The sequence below is a fragment of the Mytilus edulis genome, chromosome 4 (assembly GCF_963676685.1).
Source record: "Mytilus edulis chromosome 4, xbMytEdul2.2, whole genome shotgun sequence".
In the NCBI taxonomy this organism is placed as follows: Eukaryota; Metazoa; Mollusca; class Bivalvia; order Mytilida; family Mytilidae; genus Mytilus; species Mytilus edulis.
In genome coordinates this window covers 21,883,783-21,896,910 of record NC_092347.1, presented here as the reverse complement: position 1 = coordinate 21,896,910, position 13,128 = coordinate 21,883,783, and positions in this window count along the sequence as shown.

Here is a 13,128-nt window from a genome sequence, read left to right as displayed (position 1 = left end):
GGTCATTTTTGTTTTGATAACGACCACATCACCATATGATTGTGTCATTTTTTTTAATTATTTTTTTTATTTCGACAATTGTCATGATAGAGGGATTACCCATGTTCTAGACTATGAGTATATTTTATATAGTTTTTGTTTGCTTGTCACTTTAAGCAGCAAACTATAAATTGTAAGATATACTGTTTCCAGCTTCAAGACACTGATACAGTTAAAAATAATAAAGGAATGCTAAGGTGAACGCAAATTACCTACTTTATTGTAGAGTAAGTTTAAAAACCGGTATGGATATTTTTGTGTGTTAAATCTTTTTATTTATGCAATCGTATTACGTCTTACGATGTCGTACAAGTCTGCTACTAAAACAAATAAGAAAAGAAAAGGACTGGTAGCAAGCAACCAATCCTTATATGTTATACTTTTTAAACGTCAGTTCTCTTTAATGACGAATTTATTGGATGGATTACACAAAACCCATTAAAAATGTTATTGTTGTGCAATTCATCTTCGCTGTCCCGACTTCCTGATAAGAAAATCAGTGTGAACATAAAATTAGAAAAAAAAGTGTTTCGCTTCGCTCCACTTGATGGTGGTTTTACAATTTCCTAAAATAACGCACAGTTGTTTGTTGTTGTTTTTGGGCAAATGATTGTAATGAAATTTATTTCATGGTTATCACTTAAAACTAAACAGTACACGAAACAATATAAACAAATAAAGACAGAGCAAAGCATCAAGGCAATATTTAACTGCAGAACATGGTGATGTATTTCGTGCTAGTAATTAAAATATCGTTGAATGCTGTATTCCAAAGCAAAATTGTAACTGTTTGAAGATGGCTAAAAGGATGGGTTTTTTGAAGATGGCTAAAAGGATTGGTTTTGAATGGGTTTTATAGATTTGTATGTGTATTTCTCTGTACTGAATGTTCTTGCCTTCATTTGTACTGTTGTAGTCCTGTCATGTAATATTGTCATTTAAGTGTTATATTTAACATTGCCACAAATGCGCGAGGTTTTGGTTAGTTGATGTGCTTCCCTCGGTTTTAGTCTGTAACCCGGATTTGTTTTCTCTTAATCGATTTATGAATTTCGAACAGCGGTATACTACTGTTGCCTTTATTTGGCAATATCCGAGTACAAAAACCTTTTAATAAACAACCAAACATCTTTCAAAAGAAAGCTATATACTAATTTTCTGATACAAACTTATGCATTTGTGTTCTAGACACTCTTTGTTGCGAAATTAAAAAAAATTTCTACATTTTCATTTAAAAAGGTACAATTTGATGTAAACACACAAAGTATGGGAGACGGCTTGAATTAAGTAAACTCAATTAATTGTCTTTTGCTTTTCATATAACTATTATCTTTGAGACCCAACTGGTGTTTATCTTGTATTTTGGTTATTATTCCATGTTAAAGTTAGAATAAATTCAAAATTGTGAATACAAATTGTTACATCATCGTAGGCCTTCAAGCTTCTGTAATAGATTGTATGAGCTTTTGACTTTTTAAATTATTTGTAATTTATAAGAAACTTTATCACATCAGCCATCAGACTCCCTGGAGTGGTACAGTAACTATAAAAGTATATGTTACACTAGAATCTATTCAAAATAGACATTCAACTGAAACAATTTTGAGAATGTGAGTATTTTCTGTATATTGTATCTGCTGCATACATTTTATGTTATTTACGAAATAGAACAAACGATTAAGGACGCATTTAACATGTTAAAAACAACTGAACATATACCTTGTACTTGTGTCTCAGTTTCTGAACATATCAGACAATTATTGTCTTCTGAGTTTTATTTTACTAGAGCAATATTTCCTATAGTATTTCTTCCGAGTCAAAAAACGGGTTTCAGTGTGAAGCAGAAAATGATCCCTGGTTCTCTTTCATTTTTATTTATTCATAAAAAGAGCAATCATCTACACAGACACGTAAGGGTGAGTACAATCACTATTGTAGTGTCAGTTGTCAATCAACCATTCCATTTGTTTTCAGATCTAAACTGAATTAGGAATAACAGATATGAGGATCCTTTTGGTTTGCTTCTTGTTCGATAAGTTTAATGAAAATACGGCATAAACGTAAATTAAACAGCTTATTGATAGAAGAGGTCAAATGTTGTGAGTATTTCGATCTATGGAATATAACTAATGTTGTCAACACAATTACCTCAAGTACTGATTGAAACTATTAAAATGGTTATAACCAAATTTTGATAAGATCATGTATGCTCTTCAACTTGGTAAAGTATTTGGTCTTTTTAGCTGTCTGATTCGAGCGATACTGATGTGTATCGATTATATAATCAAAAACGTTAACTCTTCTTTAGCTTTACTAAAAAGAATAAAGAAATATTTAAATTACAAAGCTAGACAAATGTACTATAACGCTTACGTTTTACCTCACTTAGATTATTGTTGTTCAATATGGGGAAACTGTAATAACTTTCTATTAGATAATTTACTAAAACTACAAAAAAGGGCAGCAAAAATAATTTTAGACGCACATGATTACACCAAACCTTCAAGAGAATTATTTCACGAATGTAACATGGTCACAAATCATTACTCATGTATAAGACAAAACATGGCTTAGCTCCAGAATATATGTCCAGTCTTATTGTATCAGCTTCTTCAAACTAAAAATATAATACGAGATTTTCATCCTCAGATAATTTTATAATTCCAAAACCAAATACAGAGTTGTATAAGTCTAGCTTCTCGTACACTGGACCAAAAGTGTGGAATGCTCTTCCTAATGCAATCAAAAAATCAAATACAGTATCAGAATTTACACACAAATACACATCTATGTACTTTTAACATTACCATCATATTTGTACTGTAATACCATATCAGAATTGTTTATTGCATTTTAAATTGTATTTAATCTTTATTTATCATTATTATTGATGCATTGCATATTTTTAATGTAATTTTTATTGTATTAAGAGAGCCTTATTGAAAATTGGTGTAATCCAAATGAGTTACTCTCTCTAAATAAATATATTATTATTATTACAAGTGTGGACACAGATGAGTGTGGATAGTATGTATGGATGTTTGACAGTGTCTTCTGACAAAAGGAGTTCTATGTTTTTCCTATATGGTGTTATTTATTAAATTTTTTATGCCCCCACCTACAATAGTAGATAGGCATTATGTTTTCTGGTCTGTGGGTCCGTTCGTTCGTTTGTCCCGCTTTAGGTGAAAGTTTTTGGTCAAGGTAGTTTTTGATGAAGCTGAAGTCCAATCAACTCGAAACTTAGTACATATGTTCATTATGATATGATCTTTCTAATTTTAAAGCCAAATTAGACTTTTGACCCCAATTTCACGGTCCATTGAACATAGAAAATGGAAGTGGGAGTTTCAGGTTAAAGTTTTTGGTCAAAGTAGTTTTTGATGAAGCTGAATTCCAATCAACTTGAAACTTACTACACTTGTTGCATATGATATGATCTTTCTAATTTCAAAACTCATAACTGCTCCAAAAGTAATCTGATAGAATTTCAAGCATTTTAAGCCAATATTATCAACATCTACTAATGAGTCTTAATATGTCTACATATCTAAAAAGTCATAGTATTCAAAAGGTAATGCAAAATTATTCCTTTTCATTTTTTTTTGTTATATGGATACACATTTGAGTGATACAATATTTGTTGTGGTATGAAAGTGCAGTAATTAGCATTTACTGTAACTATGTTAATTCACACAAATTGAAAAATAAACAAATGAATGGACCAGATGCTCCGCAGAGCCCAGCTTTATACGACTGCAGAGGTCAAAGCCTGAACAGTTGGGGCTAGTATTGACACAACATTCAAGCTGGAAACAGCTCTGAGTTTGAATTGTGATTAAATAGATGACACAGCTTAGGTTTCTGACACAGAATGAATGTGGTCTAATGAACTTAAATATTTGTTTTGCTTTTGTGTTAGGAGCAATTCACTATGCTGCTGAATATTAATCCTTTCAAACAAAAATATCTAAAGAAATTTTCTTTTTAATTTCTGAAATGAGAAACATTTAGAGGAGACAAACTTCAGTTAAGAGATCAGAAACTAAAAAAATGTATAATTTTTCCATTTGTAAAAGGGCATACCCTAGAAAGTGCTTGCAATCACTGAATGGTTATTAATGACTGCTTTAATTTATCAGTTGGTAATAAAGTGAATATTGCATTGTATATTGTATAATTGATTTAAGTTGACTGAACAAAGAAAGATAACTCCAATTTTCAAAGAAGATTTCATAAAGCATTGGTATTAGGTAATTCAAGAACCATTCTGGACAAACTCCAATTAAGGGTCTTGAATTTACAAAAATGTTTGTTTTTGGTCCGTAATTATTAGACTGTTTGTCCATAACCCACACAATATATCCGAACCTTCTACTTATGGTATTAAACATTGTGGTACAATTTCAGAACAATTGAAATACTTATACACAACTTTTTAAACCGACACTAGATTAAAGCTTGTTTTGGGCACCTTTATACCCCTTATTCCTAAACCTTAGGGACCATAACCCCCAAAATCAATCCCAAGCTTCCTTTTGTGGTTATAAACGTTGTGTTATAATTTTGTTGATTTCTGTTGACTTATAATAAAGTTATTATCCAGAAACCATCTTTCGGACAGGATACCAATTTACGACCCCAAATTTTTTGTGGTTGTATAAAAATGTTGAACATGTGCAATGAAGTATAGTTTTAGAAATCGATTAGGGAGCTACCATTTGATTTTTATGGGGGGGGGGGGGGGGGGGGGGCTAGGATGAAAAATTTTGTCCTGCCTTTTTTTTTAGTTGTAATCTCTGTCCTGCCTTTTTATTTTTCAGTCTATTCGGTCCTGCCTCTTTTTTTCTTAGCTTATCCTGACTTTTTTACAACAATTGTCATCCTGCCTTTTTTTTTTGCCAAGTTACTCATCCTGCCTTTTTTTTTTACTCAAAATCCTGTCCTGCCTTTTTTTTCAAATTTCATCCTAGCTCCCCCCATAAAAATCAAATGGTAGCTCCCTTAGACTGGATAGGCCTTATAATTTTTTTCCCTCCTAATTGAAGGACCGTTTACACTCAGGGCCGAGTCATCAGCAGGCAATACAGATGTATTAAAACAACCTAGCATCATATTGCTAGTAGTGGGAGTAGCATTGTCCGGTAAATTTGTTCCCACTTTTTTTTATAAAATGTATGGTTCAAATCAAAATAGAATGCTTTTATCTCCTGAATACTTACATTGTACATAGAGATGATACTACTTTGACAAATCCTTGTCCATTAGAGTTGTCTGTCAAATCTTAATTTCACAAAGAATGAATTGCATAACAATGAACTGAGCTCAAAGCAAAGTACTTTAATAATACACTTAGACAAAGAGCTAAATCCAGTGATATACTTTGTACTACAGGTCCTTCATGACCATCCATCCACCCAAACCATATCTCAATAACATTCCATACTACATGATTGGATTCAGAAGTCCTGAAAAAGACATGACTTTTTTTATCTTGTTTTAAGTATATATGCACAGGTTAAACCTTTATTGTGGATATAATCATTCAGTATCTAGCAACTATCAATTTGCTTCATGCACATATTGATATAGGTTGATTGCTCCTCTGTTGGAAATTAGAACACACCTCCATCTAATTTTAGTCAACTGACGAAGAAAAATTCAAAACTATATAAAATGTTATCTAAGACTTGTCAGTGTCTATTTCCTTTGCCACTGAATAAGATTCCATATTTACAACCAATGAAAATCAAATATCCCTCTAATAGACTTAGCATTGAAATCGTTTTCTAAAATGGTAGTTATGTGGAACCTAGAACTAAAAAAATTGAAACAATATATCTTAAATATTTCAAATGCATGTACATTTAATAATTCTCCAAAATTCACTTTATTTTTCCTTTTTTGGTTTTCTGTTGGAGACTGTATATTGACCTCTATGTAGCCTTTTCAACTTATAAAAGGGGGGATACATTTCCATAGAATTAAACTTTTCTGAAAGAATTGATTCCATTTATTTTCAATAAACAATAAATATTGAAGTCTATAACAGGCATCTAGGAACAGGCTCAACATTATTTCTAAACATGTATTAATATATACCAAAATGTGGACAAACCTACATTAAATATTCTACTTCAACGACTTTAATTAGTGGAGTAGATAAAATTAAAAAGTTACAATGGTTAAAAACTCCAATGGCAGTCTTTCCTGCTAAAATCTTGATGTGTAGAATGTGATATACCATTTTTGGGTCTATATACTGTCCTTTAAATTTAGGTCATTTTGACACGGCAAAATATGAAAAAAAATGTAAACTATGGTCTGGAAAGCACACAGTTTGTGATATTTTAAGGTATCTTTACTAAGAAAACCTGCAAATCTCAGTGGCAGATCCAGAACTTTTCAAAAAGGTGTGGGGGCTCTGATGGACCAGAGGGTTGCCCACTCCCATCAAGCTTCAATGATTTCTTACATATATGTCATAAGCTAAATTTCCCCCACCCCCTTGGTCTGTCTATGCATCTGTTTATCGTTCTGCGAAATAGTACTAATACTAATTTTTCCCCTCCCTTACCTGGCCCTAGACAGTTGCTTACCTTTGTAAACATTTTATAATTATAGTCAGGTATATATTGATTGAGAGTAACTTACATAGTAGTTAATGGGACTCTTTTTCACACGGTTCTGTGAAATATAATACGGCAAATATATACCCGTACATACTATCCGCATAACACAGAAATCTGATAGATTTTCACTCCTCTGGGAAAAATCAACCTGTGAAATGAAATACCATGCCTGGAAAAAAATTACCGGGACAAATTATCCTCAGGATAAAATATCACAGAGGACGAAATAAACCGTTACATTACATGAGAAGCCGGTTTGGTTACAAATAATTATGTCACGTGAAGGCGCACTGACGTCACAATTTGCATTAATTTTGCAATACACTACAGTTCACTCATACAGAACCCATTATCATGCAAACATGCAACGTGAATGTGATTGGTTATCAAATAATACAGAATTTATGCACGTACAGTTAATATAGAAGAAATTAGTTCATCAAATGTGAGTTCGTGATCTTGTGGTTAAGACCGATGGCTACAGTGCTGAAAGTCCTGAGTTAGATTCTCACTTGGGGTGCTAAAAATATCAGTACATCAGAAGGGTAATTTTCACCCTCTCACACACATCTTTGTTGATGTTCCGGGATTGTTGAAAACTTGCATATTCATCAATATTTGATTTTGTGGTTTTAACAATCCAGACAGACAAATAGCAATAAGGTGTTTAGGAAAACATGACCTAAAACCTCCTTCATATATGACAAAAATACATGGGAACTCATATTGAATGGTCAAATGTGTTCAATATGAAAATTGAAATTAAGATGGTAAAATCAAATATTAGCCGTTACTGTAAATGGACTTAAAGTATGACTTTTCAGCAAATTTAAAGGGAAATGACACGGAAGGGGCCAAATAGTGTTCAAGGGGAGCAAATGCTATTTAAATTAGTATGCAGGTTTTAAATATAGAGGGAAGTTGAGTCATCTTTTTGGGTGAAGTTAAATACTGACTAGTGTTTGGTTCTCATTGGGTCTAAGCGTGACCAATATTGACAATTTTTCGCAAGCGTGAAACGTGAAAGTCAAATTATTGTGTCATGAAAAACGGGAAATGAGGTCTGTCGTGAAAACGGGAAATGGGGTTCTGCAGGACCCCGGAAATGACAAAAAAATGAAAATTGCTCATGTACATAGTGTAAGCGGGATATGGGAATCTGACAAAACAGTAAGTGGGATCTGGGATCAGAACACCCCCCCCCCCCAATGAGACCCCCTTATGTAGATTTACCTTCTAATTCTATATAAAAAAAACACAACTAAGAACTACGTTTAATTCACTTTGACTACTGATATGCAAACCTAGAAATATTTCATAAAATAGTGATTGAAAGATTCATAACACTTTGAAAGGATAATTCAGACACGTGTTACGCGGGGAGCATGTTTTAAATTTGTTTACAAATAATAATGTCACGTGATCGCGCACTGACCTCAAATTGCATCGCCCTTACAATTCACTAATACATGACCATTTTCATGCAAACATGCAACGTGAATGTGATTGGTTATCATATAATACAGAAATAATGCATGCACAGTTTAAGAAGAAATTAGTTCAATAAATCGATGCGATTTTCACTTTTGACACGAATAGGTCGGGTTGACATTACTGTCATCGGAGATAATATTGAGATAAATGGGATAAAACAGACCGTCAAAAAGGTCTAGAGGAGCACATCAGTAGAACCTTAACATTAATAAGTAATACTTGCCAAAATTTATTTACAACCAATGAAAATCAAATATCCCTCTAATAGACTTAGCATTGAAATCGTTTTCTAAAATGGTAGTTATGTGGAACCTAGAACTAAAAAAATTGAAACAATATATCTTAAATATTTCAAATGCATGTACATTTAATAATTCTCCAAAATTCACTTTATTTTTCCTTTTTTGGTTTTCTGTTGGAGACTGTATATTGACCTCTATGTAGCCTTTTCAACTTATAAAAGGGGGGATACATTTCCATAGAATTAAACTTTTCTGAAAGAATTGATTCCATTTATTTTCAATAAACAATAAATATTGAAGTCTATAACAGGCATCTAGGAACAGGCTCAACATTATTTCTAAACATGTATTAATATATACCAAAATGTGGACAAACCTACATTAAATATTCTACTTCAACGACTTTAATTAGTGGAGTAGATAAAATTAAAAAGTTACAATGGTTAAAAACTCCAATGGCAGTCTTTCCTGCTAAAATCTTGATGTGTAGAATGTGATATACCATTTTTGGGTCTATATACTGTCCTTTAAATTTAGGTCATTTTGACACGGCAAAATATGAAAAAAAATGTAAACTATGGTCTGGAAAGCACACAGTTTGTGATATTTTAAGGTATCTTTACTAAGAAAACCTGCAAATCTCAGTGGCAGATCCAGAACTTTTCAAAAAGGTGTGGGGGCTCTGATGGACCAGAGGGTTGCCCACTCCCATCAAGCTTCAATGATTTCTTACATATATGTCATAAGCTAAATTTCCCCCACCCCCTTGGTCTGTCTATGCATCTGTTTATCGTTCTGCGAAATAGTACTAATACTAATTTTTCCCCTCCCTTACCTGGCCCTAGACAGTTGCTTACCTTTGTAAACATTTTATAATTATAGTCAGGTATATATTGATTGAGAGTAACTTACATAGTAGTTAATGGGACTCTTTTTCACACGGTTCTGTGAAATATAATACGGCAAATATATACCCGTACATACTATCCGCATAACACAGAAATCTGATAGATTTTCACTCCTCTGGGAAAAATCAACCTGTGAAATGAAATACCATGCCTGGAAAAAAATTACCGGGACAAATTATCCTCAGGATAAAATATCACAGAGGACGAAATAAACCGTTACATTACATGAGAAGCCGGTTTGGTTACAAATAATTATGTCACGTGAAGGCGCACTGACGTCACAATTTGCATTAATTTTGCAATACACTACAGTTCACTCATACAGAACCCATTATCATGCAAACATGCAACGTGAATGTGATTGGTTATCAAATAATACAGAATTTATGCACGTACAGTTAATATAGAAGAAATTAGTTCATCAAATGTGAGTTCGTGATCTTGTGGTTAAGACCGATGGCTACAGTGCTGAAAGTCCTGAGTTAGATTCTCACTTGGGGTGCTAAAAATATCAGTACATCAGAAGGGTAATTTTCACCCTCTCACACACATCTTTGTTAATGTTCCGGGATTGTTGAAAACTTGCATATTCATCAATATTTGATTTTGTGGTTTTAACAATCCAGACAGACAAATAGCAATAAGGTGTTTAGGAAAACATGACCTAAAACCTCCTTCATATATGACAAAAATACATGGGAACTCATATTGAATGGTCAAATGTGTTCAATATGAAAATTGAAATTAAGATGGTAAAATCAAATATTAGCCGTTACTGTAAATGGACTTAAAGTATGACTTTTCAGCAAATTTAAAGGGAAATGACACGGAAGGGGCCAAATAGTGTTCAAGGGGAGCAAATGCTATTTAAATTAGTATGCAGGTTTTAAATATAGAGGGAAGTTGAGTCATCTTTTTGGGTGAAGTTAAATACTGACTAGTGTGTGGTTCTCATTGGGTCTAAGCGTGACCAATATTGACAATTTTTCGCAAGCGTGAAACGTGAAAGTCAAATTATTGTGTCATGAAAACGGGAAATGAGGTCTGTCGTGAAAACGGGAAATGGGGTTCTGCAGGACCCCGGAAATGACAAAAAAATGAAAATTGCTCATGAACATAGTGTAAGCGGGATATGGGAATCTGACAAAACAGTAAGTGGGATCTGGGATCAGAACGTGAATGTGATTGGTTATCATATAATACAGAAATAATGCATGCACAGTTTAAGAAGAAATTAGTTCAATAAATCGATGCGATTTTCACTTTTGACACGAATAGGTCGGGTTGACATTACTGTCATCGGAGATAATATTGAGATAAATGGGATAAAACGGACCGTCAAAAAGGTCTAGAGGAGCACATCAGTAGAACCTTAACATTAATAAGTAATACTTGCCAAAATTTCTCTAATTAAAGAACTATATAACTGAAATTTCACAAAGATAACGGTAAACATTTTGTTGATGGTGATGATGCTATTATCGATCCGTTGAATTCAGGGTCAACGGAATTCTAGGAATTTTTTGCGTTGCGTTTAAATCATTGAGGCCATCTACTGATCTATTTTTATTGCGGGTTCCACATATATAAATCGGAATTAAAGAAAAAATGGAATGTTGTTAGCAGAATCAAAACAGAAATGATGAACATTGCAACATTTTCAGCAAAATATAAATAGGATGGAGGATCTGTTATTCATGTGAAGCGTGTGGTTTACATCGAGGCTTGCTATGCTTATCATTGACGCCACAGTACTTCAACCAATCAGACAATGTTTATTTTGGGCATTTGACTTTTTTTAACTCAGATTTTGGAATATTTTAATCGAAATTATAGAAAAATGGAATGTTGTTAGTACATATAAAATAGAAAATGATGAATACTTTTAGCTAAAGATAATTTGGATGGGGGTTCTGTGTATTCACATTATTTGCACAACTCTCCTTACTGATGCCATATTTTGGAATTTCCGTGACCTAAATGGTTCGCGAAAATTAATATTTTTATATATATAGTATAGTAATTATTATTATTATTATTATTATTATTATTATTATTATTATTATTATTATTATTATTATTATTATTATTATTATTATTATTTTTATTATTATTATTATTATTATTATTATTATTATTATTATTATTATTATTATTATTATTATGTGTCTTTTGTAGACGAAACGCGCGTCTTGCGCAAATACAACATGTCAATCCTAATATATATGATGAATTTGTTATTTGAGGACAAGTTCGGTAATTTCCTGGTGATAAAGTAAGAAAGTATTCATAAAACTAATGTTTCGACTCCCTCAAACAAACTTGATCTCAGATTCTTTTTATGTCCCTACACCTCTTAACTTTTCTGCGTACTTATATATCATGACTTTCAAATGTTTTGGTTTAAGCGTTCCTGATGACAGTAAACCCAGAAAAGCGATTTTGACTGACGTAATGTATTAAGAGTAATTTTTCGAAAAAGAAGATAACCTTAATAAATGTAGATGACAATATTTCACTGCGGCTGAATTATTGTCACTTAACCAAAGAGAAGTAAATTTTTACGATGAAATTTCATATTTTTAAAATTGACAGAACTGACCACAAAAGCAGGTTCAACCCTGCTTTTTTTTTCTTAAAATGTCATGTTCCAAGTCGGGAAAATGGCAATTGTTATCTTATACTTCATTTTTGTATGTGTTGCATTGTTATTTGTTTTATTTTGCACAATTTGAATTTTTGAAATACTAAAGCTTTTCTACCTCAAGAATAAATTTACTTAGCTGTATTTGGCAAAACTTTTAGGAATGTTTAGTCATCAATGCTCTTCAGCTTCGTATTTTATTTGACCTTGTTGACATTTTTTGATACGAGCGTCACTGATGAGTCTTTTGTAGACGAAACGCCCGTCTGGCGTAAATAAAAAATTCCAACCCTGGTATCTATGATGAGTTTATTTAGTATTTCTGTTGTTTCGTCGTTTTCCTCTCAATCGATTTATGACTTTTGAATAGTGGTATACTACTGTTGCCTTTATTTACCCATATTAGATATAAACAAAAGTAGATTATACATACATTAAAAATAATGTGTTACTTAACAATTGAAAAATGTTATAATCCGATTAAATTATGCACAGTTTTTATTAAGGTAATTATAGTTACTGGTCGATATTAATCCTTATTTTGAAGTTGTCAGAACTAACCGATATTAGATATAAACAAAGGAGAATCTACATACATTGATCGTATTATGTTACTAAAGTTATAATCAGATTGATTTATGCACAGTTTAAAAAAAGCAAAATCACAAAAATACTGAAATCCGAGGAAAATTTAAAACGGAAAGTCCCTAATCAAATGGCAAAATCAATAGCTCAAACACATCAAACGAATGGATAACATCTGTCATATTCCTGACTTGATACAGGGTTAAAGGTTATAGTTACTGTTATAACTGATCGATATTAATCCTTATTTTGAAGTTGACAGAAGTAACCTTATTAATTATAAACAAAAGAAGAATTAACATGATGATGCATTGAAAATAATTTGTTACCTAAGTTAAAATCATATTGAATCATGCACAGTTTAGAAAGGGTAATAATAGTGATTGTTATAACTGATCAATCTTGGTACTTATTTGAACAAAAATCGACACTTTCATAATGTACAACAACATAAACTATTTACTGACAATTTCAAAGGGGCAAACAGATAGATGCATAAAAACCAAAATCAAATGAAAATAAAAGTAATCTTTTAGAAGCATAGCACATTCCGAAAGGAATAAGTAGTGGAAAACAATTAAAAA